The sequence below is a fragment of the Symphalangus syndactylus genome, chromosome 6 (genome assembly GCF_028878055.3).
Source record: "Symphalangus syndactylus isolate Jambi chromosome 6, NHGRI_mSymSyn1-v2.1_pri, whole genome shotgun sequence".
In the NCBI taxonomy this organism is placed as follows: Eukaryota; Metazoa; Chordata; class Mammalia; order Primates; family Hylobatidae; genus Symphalangus; species Symphalangus syndactylus.
Genome location: NC_072428.2, coordinates 69,237,707 through 69,258,239, shown reverse-complemented (window position 1 = coordinate 69,258,239; position 20,533 = coordinate 69,237,707). Strand labels below are relative to the sequence as shown.

Sequence of the window (20,533 nt, the reverse complement as noted above, 5' to 3'; positions counted from 1 at the left end):
TTCCCAGGCTAAGGAAATCTGTCAAAAGTATTTATATCACTGTCATCTCTACCTTTCAGGGACATGAATAGCATAATCTCTATAAGTTTAAGTCTTTTACAGAAAAATAAAGAAGAGTGATAGATCTAAGAAGCTTCTGTTTCCCACTCTAGAGAAAATAATGAGGCAATGAATTAGCCTGATCAAATATTTTTTTGGAATGGCAGATGGAAAAATAAAGGTAAACCAAACAATATCTGATCCATTATTCTGACATATACATACTACTTTTAAAAATCTGGTCATTTCAGCAAACTCTCTGAATGACACCACTGGCTTTTAAAATTATGTCTTTGTGTTGTTGGTTGAGGCCACTTGCAATATACAATGTGAATTGCTTTTTTTTTTTTTTTTTTTTTTTTAGAGCTTTTCTATTTCTCTAGTAGACTTCCCTTCCAGATGTCTTATGATGCTGTGTCATGACTGTTTTTTCTCTGAATTTCTTGAAATCTGATTCTTAAAGCAAACTTCAGGCTATACTTACTGTTTCCTGCTCTCACTATTACAAACTAGCAACATATGGCAGCTTTCTGCTCACAGGCAAATCTCTTTCACTTCACTATATGTTTAGGCCTCAAGTGTCAGTTCCCCTTAGATACTTTCTCTTTCTCAGGAACAAAATCATCAGAAAGTCAAGAATCTGTTACTCTTTTAGCAGAAGGAGTGTTTTTGCAGATGCTGTGGGATTGGCTTTGTGTGCTTCTTTGGTTGGTGTATGGCAGATGCACCTGACAGCAATAACAGCATATCCTGAGAATGCCCTATGGTCTAAGAAGAATATGTGTTCAGAGTTCTCAGCTAAGGAATCTAGGAGTGGCCAACCTGGAGATTTATGACTTATGTACTAGGAACATCTGAACCCTCAGTCCACCCCATGGAATACAGGCCATACAGAGGATTGAGGCCCTTTGTATGGGCTTAAATGAAGATTGCCAGGTGGAGGTTGTGGTAAGGGAAGGGTGCTAAGTGAAAATACTATATAAACTTCATACTTTTTACAAGCAGTTGCAGTTCTCCTGTCCAGCCTGCTACTACTGGACCACCTTGCATGTAAGTACCCTCAATAAATCCTTTGTCTTATTCACTGGCTCTAGTTCTCTTCTTTGGCCTCTTAAACATGATGCTATCCCTACTGAAGTAAATATGGGTCGAGCATGACAGTTGGGACATGTTGCTCATTTCTGTCATGGGTCTCTGCTGCTTGTATGTAGAGCTACTGTGATGTCACCTCTGTTCCTCTCCTGCTATCCCCATGGAAATGGACTCTAAAGTCTAATTTAAAGATTTCCACAGTATACACACTTTGATATACAGTAGAACCCTGCCTCCCTGTAAGGTACATGGATGTGCTTTGGTCAAAGATAGGCCAGGGTGGGTATCCAGGCCTACATGACTCAGCAAGTTTGAGGCACAGGCGCACACCTCCATCTGTTATATCACCTGTTTTTGTAAGTTCATACTGGGCTCTGAGCCACTATTGCCTGTAAAAGGTGTAATTACCCTGCTAATGCTGTACAGGGGCTCTTGGAGCTCAGCTCGGTTCAACATGGATCTTGTGGTGGTACCCAGAGAGAGGGCCAAAGCTGTCCCATCTTGCAGATGCACAGAAGGGAGCCACAGCACAGCTCACGCTGGTGCCCAGATGTAGAGTTAAGCTACTGACTGTGATGGCAAGGGGGAGCCAGTGGTGCAGCTGCAGGCATGAGGGTGGAAGGAGCCATAGAGCCAGAGCAGACAGCCAAGATAAAGGTGCATACTGTAAAGTAGTGTAAGTAAGCTGTTGATGAGAGCTGCTGCTGAATAAAATCAAATTCACCTGCCTACACCCCCTCCACCCTCCCGCACCCCACCCCACCCCCAGCCCCCCGCGTGTTCTTTCTCCTCATCCACTCACTCCCGTCGGACCACAGCATGGGCTGGACCTGGACCCTGGGATCTGACACTCACACACTACAAAAATGTACTGTTTTTGGAAAGAGCTTACCCTTAAGCCACCATTTTCCAAGTTTGAGCTTCAACCCAGAAAGTCTCAGTAATTTTAATAAATTTGTATTGATTGCCTGATGTGCTAATCTCAATTTCACATATGAATATGAACATATACCCCTTCTGGTCTTCTTTATTATTTTCTTTTTTTAGAGTTATAAAATACTTGATGTTTTTCTGTCTTTACTCTGTATCTTAAAGTATTTTCTCTCACCTTCTCCATAGTTCAGTGCTGTTAATTGACAAAAAAGCTATCTAGTAGGCCATATATTCTCAAAACTCAATGCATAAGGAGCACCTGTAAAGCTAATTTACAGAAGTTAACTCAGTGTCTTCCAATCCCCTTTTCCTGCTGAGCTCAGTAAGTTGGTGATAAGGCCCAAGAATTGGTATTCTGCAGACCACAGATTGAGAAGAGCTATTCCAGACAAGCAAGTGTCCCCCACTTTAGTGAGATGAGCTACATTATCCAAGTTTCATCATTCCAATATCTTAGGCCATTGTCCAGAAATTCAGATGATTGCCAATACCATCTGTGGAGCCAAATGTTCAACTCCACGATCAAGTTTCTCTTTTAAAGTCTTCTGGATAGGAGGAAATGTTGAACATACCGCCTGGGATCTGTAGTGTCCTTATTTCCTTCAACTTTCTACCCAAACCTCAGAAAGCATTATATTTTCAAATGCCACCAAGTCAGAAAGAGCAAGAAATGGTTAACTCTTTCGCCAAAACTTATCCTTCCCCTATACAATACATGCTTTAGAAAAATAGGACATCTCCTGAAGGATAAAGATGTTTACATTCATTTGCATCTAAATGAATCAGTAGAAAGTTACTAATCACTGATAACGGATCCCTGCCTCCTATGTTCAAAGGCAAGACTTACTTTACCCAAAATTATTTGAAAATTATTCTTACTGGAGCATGTGTTTCCCAAGATCTAATTTATCTCAATCAGTGGTTCCAAACCAAGTGCAATTTTGACACCAGGGGACATTTGGCAAAGTTTAGAAACATTTATGTTTGTCATGAGTGAAGAATGGGGGAGCTACTGACATCTCGTGAGTAGAGACCAAGGATGTTGCAGTACATAGTACAATGTACAAGACACCACCCCACCCCGCCAAAAAACAGGAAATAAATGTAAATAGTGCCCAGATTGAGAAACCCTGCTGTATATAAAACAAGCATCATACCTACCTTGAATACCCAGTAACTACCATATGCTAACTATTTGTATTCTTATTAAATATATGCATCATGTTAGATCAGTGTCATAACTTTTCAAAATTCATTCTGATGCCTCAGCTTTTGGATTTCTTATATAACTTTCTATTCCATACATTACTTTTTTTTTTATTTTTTCTGTATTAGAGGCATTATCGTGAACATCTGTGTTTTTGTATTTCCAGCAGCTCTTTAGCGGAACAGCATCTCAGCTGCTGCATGTGATTACTATAAGCCAGCCAATCATGAACTCCCCAAACCCCTAAACACATGGGTGATAACAGGGCCCAATGCTAAGCCGATCTTTTCCTGCTGGGAATGACACACAAGTGAAGACACACAAGAGTACAAGATCTTTGTAACTAAGTCATCCAGTGGTACTACTCTAAAGAGAAACGTTACACATTTCTGCTGCTGCAAGCTGCACTGAGTTCTTTACCTTTTAATTACTCAGAATATTTTCACTTTTTGTTCATCATCATTAAAGACTGATACATGTTGCTAGTAGCCAAAGAACAAGAGATAATATACGTTTCTTTTTTTTTTTTTTCTCACACTGTCGCCCAGGCTGGAGTGCAGTGGTACAATCTCGGCTCACTGCAACCTCAGCCTCCTGGGTTCAAGCACTTCTCCTGCCTCAGCCTCCTGAGTAGCTGGGATTACAGGCGACCACCACCACGCCCAGCTAATTTTTGTATTTTGGTAGAGATGGAGTTTCACCATGTTGTCCAGGCTGGCCTTGAACTCCTCACCTCAAGCAATCCACCCGCCTCGGTCTCCCAAAGTGCTGGTATTAGAGGCATGAGCCACCGCGCTCGGCGGGATAAATATTTCTTTATTGTTGATCTGCTGATACAGAGAAGAGAGATTCTCCCAGCTGCTTCACTTCTTCCTTTTGAAAGAAACTAGCCTGAATGTGTTCACAGTTATTTGGGACTTACCTCTGGTGAGGAAAACAGTATACATCCCTTGAAGTTCTGAAGCCCTCGCCTGAGCCCACTCAATAAACAGAATATTTTACAACAGTGCTACTTAAAAGGTGGCCTGCCTTCCAGGAGTACCTGCAGCTTATTAGAAATGCAGATTATGGAACTCACATGACTACAGGTTTCAAATTTCAGCCTGCATAAAAATCACCTGCAAGGCTTGTTAAATGAAGAGGCCTAGCTTACCCCCGCAGAGATTCAGCAGGTCTCGGATGGGGCCCAAGAATTTTCTTTTCTATCCAGCTCCAAGGCAGTACTGCTATTGCTGTTGTTCTTCAGACCACATTTAGAACAGCTCTGTGAGAACATGTCACTTTTTCTCCTTTTTAATCTTTCTTATCTGACATAAAGCTCAGTTGCAAATAAAAGAAACCCACCTCAAACTGACTTAAATAACAAAGGGAACTTATTTCCTGATACAAATTGCAATTTAGAGGTTTGAGGGTTTCAGCTGTAGCCCAATTACATTGCCAACTGCCTGGTTTCTTCCAAGTAATATTCTTTTTGAATATTGCTGAAAACTGTGAAGCTGTCAGGTCTGATGTGGATGTGTTTACTAATGTGGTCACTACTCAAATTTATCTTTAAACATATCCATATAGCATTTTTAGCATATTGTAGGCCTTCAATGAATAATAAATACAGATCTCTGTCATTCCTTCTTCTTTGAACAAGCTGTTGTCTACCTGGAAAATAATTTTTTATCTACTCATATATCCCTTCCTTATATCACAATAACTCCCAAATGTCAAGAACCCTTATGTGCTAGGTAGAGAATGGAGAACAAAACAGCCATAGTACTGCTTTAAAAAGCTTTAATAACTTTCTAAGAAGCTTTCCTAACTTCCTACCCTTATTCCCATTCCCTAAACCAACTTAGGAACACTTGCTAGTGCCATCCTTCCTCTTATACTATGTTCCCCATTATATTGTATATATAAAGTAAACAGAAAAACATAAATAAGTATAAAGTGTAATAGATTCAATAAAGTAGAAAGAGATGACTGGAGAAATGTGACAATGTGGATATAAAGGCAATGGGGATTTTGTAACTTAGATCAGGATCCTCTCAAGTGATCTTATTACGATACTCTCATTTTGAAGTGTGAAACACACAGAGTAATAAACATTGGGAAAGCATAAAAAATCCCATAACAGAAATTACATTATGTTTTATTAAATCAGAGTTTAAAAATATCTGATTATGTCTAGAAAAATCAATAACATTGTATTCTTTTTTAATAATACTCTTCTGTCTTGGAATAGTTAACTGTATTTACTGTTATTTTTCCACATAAGCAGAAAAAATAAAGCCATGAGGGTGTGTATTGGAGATGTCTGCAGTTGAGTCAATCCTCTAGAGTACAGAGTTGATTTATAACTCCACTTGATCCATTTGCTTTACTGATGGTCTCTTCTCTTTCAATCCAGCATGGTAAAGATGTGTCAAAGAAAACAAATGACTCAGACTCCATGTGCTGTGTCGGTGTACAGTTTATCTGTCGTCCTTCATGTTCTTCCCTTATGCACATCTGACAATGTCTCTCAAGGTTAGTGAAAGAGTGAGCATACCTGCTGAGCAAATTGGAAATCAAACCAGGAAGGTTTTTTGGAGAAAGTGCAGCAAAGAAGCCATCTCCTGTCTCGTGCCCCAATTTATGATGTCTTTAAGATTTTCCTTTTTGTCTTCTTCATCTCTCAACTCATTAACTTTGGCATTGGCATAGCCAAGATGACTTTTTCCTTTCTTTTTTTTTTTGGTTGGAGAAGGGGTTCTGCTTTGTTGCCCGGGCTAGAGTGCAGTGGTGTGATCAGAGCTCGCACCACTGACACTACTGGGGAGTAGTCCTAGCTACTCCAGAGGCTGAGGCTCAAATGATCCTCCCACCTCAGCTGCTGGAGTATCCAGGACTACAGGGATGCACACCAGGTCCAGCGCATTTGTTTTTTATTTTTTGTAGAGATGAGATCTGGCTACGTTACCCAGGCTGATCTTCAATGCCTGGCCCGAAGTGATCTCACCTTAGGCTCCCAAAGTGCTGGGATTACATGTTAGAGCCACCATGCTCAGCCCAAGATGACTTTTTATGGTTGAATTTTCATGTTTCTGTAAACAATAATGATGGTGATGGTGGTCTGGTGGCTTTGTCAAAGGTCAAGAAAGTTCCAGGACTGTCGAGTTAGAAATAGCGTGCCATGTTGTTTGGGTCATTCACGGCTGACAGATGGGCAAACCACAAGCAAAGGAAATGAAAAAGACATCTGCTGGGCAATTCTGTAAAAGAGAGGATCAATTTTTTGTGGGATAAAGCATTCTTACAGTTTTGGACACTGCACTAAGAAAAAAAGGAATGCAAAGTAACAAAGAAATTATATGAAAAGTGTTTAGGAAATGAAGAAAAGAAATGGGAAAAAATTACAAATATAAAAATGCTGATGGATACCACAAACATCACAAAATTCAGAAAAATAACAATATTCATATTAATAAACACTGTCTTCTTTTCCATTACATAATCCCAATTGTAGATACTATAGGGCACTTTTATACATAGCAAAATAACTTTGGCCCTGCAGGTTCACATTGTGATACAAGGTAAAGCTCATAAATTCTCACTAAACTCAAATAAAATGTATTCCCATTTCAATTTCCCCTTTTCTATATCCTAAAGTTGCCACAGGCTACTCTAAAGCCCCTTTATAGGAGGCAGAGTATGCCAAGGGGTTGCAGTGGAAAGGGGCAACAGACAGAAATGATGTGGTTTAAATGTATTACAATTGTATATTTTACAAAGGCATAGAAGCAAGTTGATGATGATTCTGGAAGAGGACCTGGAAGGAGCCCCAGCAGGTGAGAAGCCCTGAGGCTTAAGATTCGTCAGCTTTATAGTAAATCCAACCAATGTACTAGGTTTACATACTGAGGAACTTGACTATAAAAATTCAGTAAACGTTTTGAGAACCTGTACTAGACAAATTGGGGGGATTTATGATGCACATGGTTTGGAGGAAGGGAACCTATTTATTTATATTTTCATCTTGGGATTTTTATCTATGTGAATATATTACCTGTTCAAAAAAATAAGTAAATATTTTTAAATAGAAATTTTAAAAGAAACTAATGAGTCATGGTTCCTACTCCCAGCTTTGATAAGCTTTCTCAAATTATGCAGGGGTGAAAGAAGAAAAAATAACTGAGAGGTTCAAGAACCCTCAGGAATGAACCAAGATATATGAGAATACCTATGAGAATATCTATATCTATGAGGATATCTATGAGACTATTGGAGCATTCAATTCAGACTTAATTCTGAGCAGGAAGGGAAGAAGAATGAAACCACATAGAGTAGAAGGATATGCAGGCAGAGCCATTGTGACATTAGAAGTTTGGTGCAGTCACAAAAGTCCATTTATAAACTCTCGTGCAGAATGAGGGTCAAGCCATCTCAGATGCTAAGTAGGAGTTCAGAAACTGGAAGGCCAGGCAAGGCTCAGTTGAATGGGCTGCACCAAAGTGACCAGAGGAGGAAGTCTGCCTTTAAGCAAACTCTCACAGGCCCCTGCTTACCACGCACTCACTAAACAAGCCAAGTGGTCCATTATTTGTCTTGTCTAGGAGGTAGGCTCACACCGTAGATGTATGACAAGCTTCCTCCCTTAGCCCTTTATGAGCCCCTGACCTACACTTATGTGAACATAATAAAATAATTGTCATTTTAAGCCACTACAGTTGGGCGATTTGTTACACAGAACTGTAGCCAGAACACTATTCTTCATCCATTTATTTTTGAAGCAAGATACTAAGAATGTTGAGTATAAATTATTTTGAACCAAGTTAGAACATTTTTGTCCAAAGGTCTGGAGGAATTCCCTTAGTGTGTTATGACATGTTGTCAGATTAGTAGATAGATAAGTAACACAACCCTCAGAGAGTAGCAGTTGCTGTAACCTCCAAGAAGCAGAGTGTGTGCCAGTCCTCCTGTACAACTGCATTCGAACCATGCTGAGCTCCCAAGGCTTCTGCAGCCTTGCTGTGCCCTCTTACCTCTAACCTATGTGTGTGCTATCCCTTTTGCCAGGAAGTGCTCTTTCTCCTTTCTCCTACAGCTTCTCGCGTGCTATTTCCTTTCTACTACCTTTCATTCCTTCGATCACTTGCATCCTCTAATCACCACCTTCTCCTTTATCTAAATCTACTTGGCACCACTTCCTCTAGCAAACATTCTGTATCCAACTCCATAAAGGGTAAGTGGGCTTAGCTTCTCTAATTTTACAGCCCCCTGCTTTTCTCTTTGTGAGCAATCACCACCTGCAGGTTAACTGCCTATCTGCATATCTCTTTCACAAAATTATAAAATCCCTGAGGATAGGGACAAAGGCTATTTTATTGTGGTATCACCAAAGCTCTAACATGCACCTAGAATTTAGCTCATAGTGCGTGCTCAATATTTATTGACCAAAAGGATAAATGAACTATAATGTGTCCTTTAATACTGCAAGGATTCACTTAAGTGACCCTTTACCCCACTTCACTTTTTGTTAGTCTGCATTATGGACTAAATATTTGTGTGTCCCTCTCCCCATCATCCCACTGCAAATTCACATGTTGAAATCCTAACCTTCAATGCAATGGTGTTGAAAGGTATGGCTTTTGAGAGATAATTCGATTATGAGGGGGGAGCCCCCTTAAATGGGGTTAGCACCCTTGTAAAAAAAGACTTCAGAGAGTTCTCTTGCTCTCTTTCTACCATCGGAATATACAATAAGAAGTCAGCAGTCTGCAAACAGGAAGAGAGTCCTCTCCAGAACCTGATCATGCTGGCACTCTGATGTTGGACTTCCAGCCTCCAGAGCTGTGAAAAATAAATTTTTATTGTTTAAACAATATAGTTTGTAGCATCTTGTTATAACACCCCAGGCTAAGACAGTGTATATTGGCCAAATGGGACTGAACCTTTATTCCATTCTCAGAGAAGAGGAGGAAACATTCTGTGAACCAATACCAAGACTTGGGCCAGTGAAAGCCATTGGATAATCTCTATATTGACCTGGTTCCTAATATTCTATGACCAACTATAATGGGCTAGTAATAAAGTGATACCCCCAATTCTGTTGGAAATAGTATAACTTCAGAAGGATCTGCCCACACTCTCTTTCAGGAGGCTTTTCAATAAAGCCTGGGCCAGTGTGGGCCATGCCCTGCCCATCTCCACAATTTAGACCTTCAGGTGGCTGTGGTAAAGGAGAAGGTCTGGCCTACAAAAGCATGGTCACGCTGACCCTGACTGAGGCTAGGCAAGGCTGCTCAGAAGCATGGGAAGGATGCAATCCTTAGTCAAATTACCTGGCCCAATTTTTGCTCTGCAACATATTTCCCATGGATGGGGAAAGCTGTACTCATTGATTGCTATGGTCCGAATGTTTGTGTCCCCTCCAAATTCATAGGTTGAAACTTAGTCACCAATGTAATGGTGTTGGGAGGTGGGACATTTTGGAGGTGATTAAGTCATAAGGGTAGAGCCCTAGTAATTGGATTTGTTCCCTTATAAAAGAGGCCCAAGTGAGCTCTTTCACTTCTTCCATCATCTGAGGTCACCACTAAAAGGCATCATCCATGAACCAGGAAATGGGTCCTTACCAGGCACCAACTCTGCTGCTACCTTGATCGTGAACGTCTTAGCTTCTAGAACGATGAGAAATCTATTTATGTTGCTTCTAAGCTACCCTGTTTATTATATTTTGTTATAGCCTGAAAACAGATGAAAAAATTAATAAAATGAAGAAAATGGTAATAGCCACATCACAAGAATGTTCTTGAGATAAATCAGCTGATAAATGGGTAAAATGTAAAGACAATGAGGTATGGATAAGACATGGTAAAAACATCAGTAAAGGGTGAAGGACATCATCTCTATTAATACAGCAAATAAGTGGCTCAGCCATTCACCCATGGCCTTGAGCAAGTCACTTTATCATCTTTGCACCTTTCTGCTCAAATGCAAAATGGAAGTAAAAGTTGTATCTACCTACATATGTTAATAAATGTAAAATGGTTAACGCAGAACCTAGCATGCACTAAATTCTCCTTAAAGATTAATGAAACACTGGTATGTATTCTTAAACGCCCTTTGAAAGTTTAGGAAGGTTTTGTTTGTTTGTAAGAATTAAAGGAGGCCTCATGATGAAGGAGGTATGTTGTCTGTGTTTTGTTTTGTTTTAATTTATTTTATTTATTTATTTATTTATTTATTTATTTATTTATTTATTTATTGTTTGAGGCAGCCTCGCTCTGTTGTCCAGGCTGCAGTCCAGTGGTGCGATCTCGGCTCACTGCAACTTCCACCTCCCGGGTTCAAGTGATTCTCCTGCCTCAGCCTCCCAAGTAGCTGGGATTACAGGAGTGCACCACCACGTGCAGCTAATTTTTGTATTTTTAATAGAGACGGGTTTCACCATGTTGGCCATGCTGGTCTTAAACTCCTGACTTCAAGTTATCCGCCCGACTTCGCCTCCCAAAGTGTTAGGATTACAGGCGTGAGCCACCATGCCCAGCCTGTTGTCTTTGTTTTAAAAAGTAGGTAGCATTTGGACATAGAAAGACAAGAAGAAAAATCTAGGAAATCTTTTCTATCCTAGAGAATTAAACAGGTACACTTTGCTGGCCGGCACTACGGCATATGGTAGGCAAGAAGCAGTAGGGGTGGAGAGAAGAGCCAGGTAATCTGAAGACTTCAGGTCGGACCAACCCTTGGCATTTCACAGACTGGGACCCATAGAGGCAATATAGAAACTGAACCAGACCCTTTATTCTGGAGGAATTTCCAGTAGATAATTAAAATTCAGTTTTTACTGCTTGGTCTAGTCTGTTAAAAAAAAAAAAAAAAAAGGAAAAAGTCAATTTTAAAATTGTTCATCAAATGATCTGATCTGTTTTTTACAATTGGAAAGATAATTACCATTTCTAAGTCAAGGTCTTACACACACACACACACACACACACACACTTTTACCTAGTAATTAATACAGAAATCCTATCCCACCTTTTTGACTTTTCTACTCTACATACATCCCCCCAACCCAGAGCAATTTCAGCCACTCCAAACAAAAAAACTAACTGATAGAAGTGTAACCCAAACAAATTATTAACAACAACAGCAACAACAATAACATAAATGTTTATTGCATATCCCAATAGGCTTAACCAGCATTAAAATGATAAAGAAAACCTCATTCTGTCTCATTGTCAACTGTTCTACTCTAAAAACAAAATCTGTTAAAGATAAGAAATATTTTTTAGAAAGTCAATAAACAAAAAGAAAAAAAAAAAGTCCCCTGGAGGGTATTAGAGTGTTTACCACTGGGAGAGAGCTGCCCTCTGAAGAACAAAGGCAAATTACTGGCTTTTCTGAGCCTCATTGATGGGAGGAGAGAGGAAGAACTAAGACAGCTGTTCTTGTCTTAGTTGGACAAGCTGCGAAGAGGAAACTGTGGGTGGTATGTCTGCTGAGTAAGACTTCTCAGAAAAGTGGTTCCTGCAGTTTTCAGGTTCCTGGAGGCCATATGACAGATTACTTCCGAGCACTCATTCTGAAGACTTTGGGGTCAAGAGCAGCCCTGGCCCCCTATCCCTACTACCTACTGCTATCTCATATTTCCTGTGCTTTGGGGCTTTTCACCTAATAAATAGTTGTCCTTTGAGTAAAAACACACCCTCCAAAATGCCAAATGTATTTTAGTGACGAACTAGTGCAGGAATGGCCCTTTGAAACTTAGAACAGGCCTCACTGAAAAATAGTACATTCTTGTGACTTTAACCTAGTGTCTTCTATGCTGGTTCAGCTTAAATCCTCTGTAATCTCATTATGGAAAACTCACTTTTGTAGGATTCTAATTTTCTGCAAAAGCTTCAAATATTTGTTGTTTTAAGTCCTCCTTGTCCATAGAGTCTGACTATGAAAATGGAAAGAATCTTATTTTCAAGGTAGTCTAGCCCCTTAGACTAGTCCAGATTTGACTTCTCCAAGCAACGTAATTCAGAGAGCTCTTCAAATAAATGATGCCATGATCCTATCTGGGCATCACCCCAGGAGGCAAGTGTCAGAGGTCCCTCAGACTTCTGGACCCAGGCTCTTTGCACTGACTGCAAAGCCTTACTGTCTCCAGAACACTTCCTTTCTGTTCTCCCTCTCCATCTTGTATTAGGATTCTCTTATCCCTACCGACATCCCATCTGCTTCATGTCCATCAAGTCTTGCTAGAAGAAAGGCTGAGATCAGTCACTTATGGCTCAGTTTGAATTTGAATCCCTACATTCACTGTAAGGAAGGAGAAGATTTGCTCCTGACTTGTAGAATTTTAGATTCTTCTTGTTTATATGACCAAGAAGAGAAGTTTAAGAGGAAGCCTCAAAATTACACCACAAAAACATTTGCTCACTTAGCCCAAACATAAGGCAGATATTGAATATGGTGAAACATGGGCTGGAGAGAGTTGGAAAATTCACTCCTCCCTATGCCCTGGGTCCCTCCTCAGCAGGGACAGCCAAGTTGTTTCCGGCTGACAGCAAACCAGTCCTGACATCCTGTTCTCATGACACACTCAGGCCCTTCACTGTTTCTGTTCATTCCTGACTATCTTTATGCCAGTTGGAAATCCTGCTGCCGCAGAAACTAAAAATGACTCAAAAGTACTCCCTCTCTTTCTTCCAAAATTGTGTCTCTGCACAGCCTGTTCTGTGACCATCACATGACTCCACATTTGCTCATCTGTTCTTATCTGCCGTCAAGTCCCGCAGGTCTTTCTCTGGAATCCTCTCCCCAACTCATTGCTCTTTTTCATCTCTCCACAGCCTGGTTCTGAGACAGAGGGCAGCAATTTCTCATCCCAAATGCCTCGTCTGGGCTTGCAGAAGTTAGTCCAAAGGCAGATTATGAAATCTTCATTGTCAGTTCTTGGCCTTCCCATCCCCTTTGAGACTCTTCTTCCAGTGGGAAAATTACGCAGGCACGATATGTACGCATACAAGTATTCTTTTATGTGAGTTTTGGTGTTACTAATTTAGCCACACAGTATGACCTAAGCAGCATAGGAGTTAAGCCCTAAATATTTCCTAATCATCTGTAAAATATTTTTCTCCATTCCCAATGTATTGTCCTAGTTCAGGCCTTCATCATTTTTTTTTTTTTTTTTTTACCTGAAACTGGTTTCCTAAGGAGTCTCCGTGCTTCTCACCTGCCTCTAACCTCTTCTTTCTCCATATGTCACACTACCACTGCTGTAATCTACCAAAAATGGAGGTATGACTATTAGTGAATCCCCTGATTAAATGTCTTAGCACCTGTAGGATAGAATTTAAGACCCCTAGCACCCGATTTCCTTGGGAGTTGTCTCCTGCTCTACCTCAAGCTGCGCTTCAGGCAACAGGAACTATATACACATGATAGTGTTTCTTGACCACTCCATGCTGAGCCTCTACTTCTGCTGGGTCCTCCTCCTAGAATGGCATTCTCTAGGTTGTTTCCTGCAAAATTTCTATTCATCTCCACTCTGGCATCATTTAATTGTGAAAAAAAATTTTTTTACATAGACCCATAACGTTCTACATGTAATTCCTTTATAGTATTTGCTACTTCATATTTTTATTAAAATGTTTTCAGTTATTTTTCTGTTCATAAAGTGTATTTACAGCAGGTGATTTGAAAAATACAGAAAAATATGAAAAAAGACAAAGGAAATTATTCAGAGAGAAATATACTAACATTTTGGGGTATATTTTCCAATGTTTGTTTCTATGTATATAGTCACATTTTTCTCTATCTTCTTTTCTTTCACACAACAGACCTATATAAACACAAATGTAGGTATGCCAAATCTTATATATTTTGTAACTACTTTTATATTTTACTTAAAAATATGAGTGTTGTTATAGCCTTAAGTGTTCAGAGAGTAAGCTCTTTGAAGAACAAGAAGTGTGTGTGTATGTGTGTGTGTGTAGACATGTGCATGAGAGAATGTGTAAACAAATACATAAAAACATCCAGCTGAGTGAATAGTATGTAATAGACTCTAAATAATTATTCATTGAACTAATTTATTAACAACAATGAAAGAGACATTGGAGAAAGAAAGAATATGAGATAAGCTGGAACACATGCAAGGTAAAGAGATGAAGAGAAGACAGCCCACCATCTGGAAAGCATTTATGACTTTTAAAGTTTTTATGTACTCTATAGTTGATGCTCACGATAGCCTTCTATTTTATTTATTTTATTTTATTTTATTATTTTATTTTATTTTATTTATTTTATTTTTAATAGAGACAGGGTATTACTATGTTGCCAAGACTGGTCTTGAGCTTCTGGGTTTAAGTAATTCTCCTGCCTTAGCATCCCTGCTGGGATTACAGGCATGAGCCACCACGCCTGGCCACAATAGCTTTCTGAAGTAGCTATAGCAGTTATTTGCAAATCAGGAAAGTGAAACTCAGAGAGTTAAGTGACTTGCCCTAGGTTGTGCACTTTATAAGTGGCAGAACTAGTTTTTCGAATTCATAAACTATGTATTTACATTACTTTACACAGCTTCTGGGGGAAAAAGGGCAGCAACATGATCCCTACCAAGGTCTGGGAGCCTGAAGTGGTATCCACACTGCCTGGCATGGTGCCTGGCACAGAGTGCTAAAACAGTGATTGTCGAGCACAACTAAAAAGCAAACGAGAGAAAGAACAAACAGTAGACAATAGTGAGTACACAGGGTAAGGCACCGCAATCCACTTTTCTCCATCCTCACCGTGCTTGTTTGATCTGAAAAAGTCTCCTAAATGATCTGCCTCCTGCCATTCAACACCCTTTTCATCCATCTTCCATAAACAAAAATTGATCATGACAAATGATGTATTGGTTCCCTTTGCTCTTGGGAAAATATTCAGAATATTCTCCTAGCTTAAAATGTTCTTCATGAAGGAACACTTTTTTTCCATCTTGATTTCTCATTTTTCTTTCTCTTGTACGTGCCACTCAGGCATATTCAACACCTCTAAATCCCTGAAAGTGCTGAAACATTCTTTTCCCTGCTATTCCTGGATTATTGTTATTTTGATAATTTTTTTTTACTAATTGTTATTAGTTTTCTATTGCCGTGTAACAAATTACCACAAATGTAGCACTTTTAAGCAGCACAAATTTATCTCACTATTTCTATAGGTTAGAAATCTGGCACAGTGTGGTTGGTTTATCTTTTCAGGGTCTCATTAGGCTAAAATCCAGGTAGTATCCAGGGCCGCAGCTCTCATCTGGGGCTTATGGTCTTCTTCCACACTCACTGGATAGTGGCAGAATTCAGTGCCTCATGGTTGTGGGACTGTGGTCCCTATTTCCTTGCTGCATGGTCCTCTTTCTCTTCAAGCCAACAATGGTGCCTTGATAATCCTTATGCTTTGACTCTGATTTCTGCTTCTGCCTTCTGTTTTAAGGATTCATGTGATTACATTAGGCCCATCTGGATAATCAAAGATACTGTCTCCATTTTAAGGTCAATTGCTTTGTAACATTACATCTACAAAATCTTTTTGCCATTTAATGTAATCTATTCATGGACATAAACACCAGAGGGTGAAGTCCCTGGGAAGCCAACATTCTGCCTATCGCAATTATAGCATCAAATTTGGCTTAGGGGCCCTTCTTATAAGATTCATGCTTATTTATTTCTCTGCCTCCATTTCTAGAGTATAAGCTTCATGATATCAGTGACTATGTCTACTGCACAAATCTGATGTGTTAGAGCTGGCTTGTACTAGCTAACAGGTGCTTATTATTAAATTTTCAGGAATTTTTAAATCTGTTTGTTAAACATAGCTATTATTTAAAAAAACAAATTATATTCTAAAAACATAATAAATGCTCTAATTCATTTCCTGTTTATTGTCATAGTGTTTACTATGATTTATTCTCTTGATTTATTTTCCCCAATTCAATCTCTATGGTGGAAATACTATCTATTGACGGACCGCCGCACATCTTTTCAACTTCCTGTTCAGTGTCATTATTAGGTTGGTGCAAAAGTAATTGCAGTTTTTGCCATTACTATACATTATGTTGGTAGCTTGAAATTGACAATAGTGGGTGTATTTATACCAAATAAATCAGCAACACTAGTTGACATCTTGATGTATTGTTTATTTGATTGTTTAGACTTAAGAAAATGATGGTGAAAATGTTAACAGCACAGATTAAGCTTAAAGCAGGTCATGTCTATAGCCATTACGCAAAAACTCAAAGAAATATTATTCTTCCAGTATCTGAAACCTATGATTCAGCAAAGAAGCAGCTCATGATATTGACAAACAAAGGAAGTTACAACTTACTATGTAATTTTACTTTAATCTTATTAATACAAAAGAATCAAGTAACATTCTTATATGAACTATATTCATTCATCAGATACAACCATAGCTTGGCTAAAAATACAATAGTTCAGCAAAAAATAAAACAAAAAAATTCTGTGGAAACAAAATGGCTACATTTAAAATAAAGAGTAAATCGTACACTATACTTTCTTTACATTAATGTTTTATATTAAAAAGTATATATTTATGTATGTGTGCATAAACATACGTTTTTACACCATCATGAAACATTTATCAGCCCACCACTGAATGCATTGAATATACTCCTAGAGCTCATCACAATGCCTAGCACATATGGGGTGCTCAGTTTGTTTGTTTAATGAATGAATGGATAGAAACCATGGTCTGCATGATTGACCAGAGAACACAGGCTGAGTGGAAACGGAATAGAGGCCAGAAAAGAAGCAACAGTTTGGGGAAGTTAGGAGGATTCCAAGAGCTAGAGGTCAGTTGAGAATTTCTATAAGATTCTACATAAATTATAAAGTAGGAAACCAAGAAACAATTAAAGGAGCTCTGACAAGACAAAGCATCTTAGGAGTTAGAGAAAGCTAGGGACTAACCATGTGCAAGTCCCTGCACTGTTAGTCCACTTTAAGGTAATCTTTTATAGTCCTCACAAAACCTTCATTTATCCTCATTTTATAGGCAAAGAAACTAGGTAATTAAGGTTAATCAACTTGCCCAGACTCAGTCAGCTAGTAGAGGGTAGAGGCCAGAGTGTTCTAAACCCAAAGCCTGCACTCTTGAGGGCTACACCAAATGGAAGCGGGAACAAGGCTATGAGGAGTTGTAATGCAAGAGCTTACTACTCACAGTGTGTTCTGAGGAACAGAAGAGGGCATTTTTGTTAGAACGTTGATTCTCAAGCCCTACCCCAGATCTACTGAATCAAATCTGTCTCTTTTTCTTCTGTCTTTTACAAGATATACTGGAAATGCCTACGCACCTTGACATTTGAAAACCACTAGTTTAGGAGGCAGTTGTATCAGCAGGTAACCACATTGCAGGTGGTCATTAAAGTCAAAGAAGTCAAGAAGTACTATCAGGTATATTGTAAGATTGAACTCGCCCAGGTAAAGTGAGGGTGCTCCTTCTAGCATGTGGCATATTAAAATCACCTAGAGACCTTCATAAAATACCAGGGCATTAGTAATTTTAAAGTGATTCCAATATATAACCAAGGTTGAGAACTTATCAGGAGCATCACATTAGTCATGCCATTCCTCTCAGATGTGAACAGTAGCCCCTACTTATCAAAACAAACAATGAAGCAAATGTCTGTGGATCTGACTTGAGAGGCTGAAGCATCTCCTCCCCAGGATATAATCACTCTTCTGCCTCACAGTAGTTTTCTAGCCTTGCCCTTTACACAATAGCCCTGCCTTCCAACCCCAGAAACAGACTGGCTCATAGGATTTCACATTTCATGTGCTCCTCACCTGGCACACCCTCTTTTCTCCTTGCCACCAGGCCACATCCTTTCCTTCCTCCAGCCCACATTTATTTCTAGAGCTAAAATGATTTCTTAATGTCAGCCTTTTATTCTGCTCACATGGCATCATACCCCTCACCAGGATTAAATTGTACCAAAGATCCTTGGAAACAAATTGTACAAAATAAACAGAATTTTAGGGAGGGTACACAGTTCTATTTGTTCAAATCAAGTATTCTCCTTTAAAAAAAAAAAAAAGCCACTAAAGCTAGTTTCCTCTCTCTGGATCCTCTGCTATGCAGTAACAATACAAAGCCCACAAAAGAGAGCTGAGTTCCTTCCCACATGCACTGCTTTTTCTCCAGTAATAGACTGTATTTTGGTTGACTGCCTGGCAACAATAGTTGACTCATCCTGGCCAGCTCTCAACATAGGTCTCTGAAGAAGATGGGGAACAGGGCAAATTGATGCTTCTAGTTTTCTCTCAATAATCCCTCCCCAGGGTTCAGGTTCACTTGTGGACTTCTGTTACCAACCTTGTTTGATCTCTTTAAAGAGGTCTCTTGCCTCCATTTGGGTGACATGAAGACTCTATAAGAACAGCAATAGGAATACTTAAGAGCTTCTTGTCACATGATAAACAGATTGATTAAATCTTCTGGTTTAGTGACTTCCTCTTCACTCTCACCAGCTACTGAAAGTGTGGCCAGTCACTTTGATTGGGGATGTAATTGATTCTTTGAACTTTGCTCCATTCTTAACAGTATTCCAATACTGTAATTAGATAGTGGGCTGTATAGACTGAAAAATGGTTTTGCTAAGTGTAATGGGAATTGTTTCCAGGTTGTTCTTTCATCATAAGCACTAAGGCATGCAAACCAATTTCATTTATTTCTTCTTCTGTTTCTCAGAAAAGGGCCTTTTTTAGCAGGGTTGTGGTGGGGAGGATGGTGATAGCTTATAGAAATTCCAGAAAACAAGGGATGGAGATGAAAGATGTTTAAAACAAGCAAACCAAAACCGTCTCTAAGAAGGAAGTCAAACAAAATTCTTTTTGACGTTTGAAAAGCTTTAGTTTTGATTTACACCCAGACTTGTACTCTGTTACTTAAAATTCTCTGTATTTAGGTTATAATTTCTAGGAGCATAGATACTCATCCTCATTCATTGATTCATGCATACATACATTTAATCATTAATTCATTCATTTATCCAGTAAATTTACTGGATATTTGATAGAAACAAAGGGTTCAGGATAAGCAAAAATAAGACATGTTCCCCAACCTCAAGTAGCTCAGAATCTAAAGGAGCAGAAAATTTCTAAATTGTCCAAAACTTATACAGGTGCTAAAATGTAAATTTCTAGAAAATACAGTGGGAACCCAGCAAATATCATGATCGACTCTGTAGGGGCAGCAGTAGCAGGGTGGAACTTTTTTCTTAGTAAAGAAAGAAGAAAATTCCAGAAAAGAAAAAAAAAAGCTTCAGAACCAATTTTCTATAATCAAAATAGAGGTGCTCAGATTTTGTCTAGTGCTATCTTTTATATGAAACTCATATGTCAATTGGGGTAAGGCTTCCGCTTAAGCTAAGGCTACTTAGAACCCCCAGGCCATAGTCTAAGCCTTTTCTAAGAGTTCTATGAATCTCTGGAGGATCTGGGTTTCTATTGTTACTCCTAGTTCTGAGCTCCTGCTCCCATAAAGCAGTTCTATTTATGAATTATTTTATCTTCCTTGAATGTTGCCCCTGACATACACCATTTTCACTCAGATATGGACTTTCAGGTTTTTTCCTTGATCTTAAAAAATATCAACAATAAGATCATGCGGGTATGGTGCTTGTAACTGTAACATCAGTGTAGGGAGCAAAGAACTGAATCCCTGTGTGAACCAAACCTCTATTTGAAACAATCCATCCCTTGTCTTTTGTCCACCCAGGCACACTGGTGTCACGTGCTCTTTCTTCATCTCAGTGGCTTCTCTCTTTCTCTTCCCTATGATCTTTTTTAAAGTGGACTTCCAGGATTGCTCCTAGCAACTCCAAATGCTTTTCATTGCCATGCTGAGTAATGCAGTACTCACCAGCTCCAATCCCAAAAGTCAGCTCAAGGACATTTTTGCTTATTCAAAATCCTCTGGTGTTTAAGTAAACCTTGGATGATACTTTTGTTCCCAGAAGAAATGCTTCTGCTATGAACAGACACTTCTCGAAAGAAAACAACCATGTGGCCAACAAACATATGAAAAAAAAGCTCATCATCACTGGTCATTAGAAAAATGCAAATCGAAACAACAATGAGATACCACCTCATGCCAATTAGAATGATGATTATTAAAAAGTCAGGAAACAACAAATGCTGGCGAGGATGTGGAGAAATAGGAATGCTTTTACACTGTTGATGGGAGTATAAATTACTTTAACCATTGTGGAAGACATTGTGATGATTCCTCAAA

The 20,533-nt window shown here is 39.1% G+C and overlaps 2 long non-coding RNA genes across 2 annotated transcripts in view; one reads left to right on the top strand and one right to left on the bottom strand.

Moving 5' to 3' along the window:
- Positions 1-632: 632 nt before the first annotated feature.
- Positions 633-5,566, top strand: LOC134737018 (uncharacterized). Its single transcript, XR_010121539.1, has 2 exons — positions 633-1,089; positions 3,438-5,566. It is a non-coding gene; the product is annotated as an uncharacterized lncRNA (long non-coding RNA).
- LOC134737019 (uncharacterized) overlaps positions 5,396-20,533 on the bottom strand; it is a 94,722-nt gene continuing 79,584 nt past the window's right edge. Inside the window, exons 3-6 of the long non-coding RNA XR_010121540.1 lie at positions 9,877-9,987; positions 8,858-9,091; positions 6,261-6,513; positions 5,396-5,810 (exon numbers count right to left, since the gene is read on the bottom strand). This is a non-coding gene — a long non-coding RNA (uncharacterized lncRNA). The remainder of the gene's footprint in view (positions 5,811-6,260; positions 6,514-8,857; positions 9,092-9,876; positions 9,988-20,533) is intronic.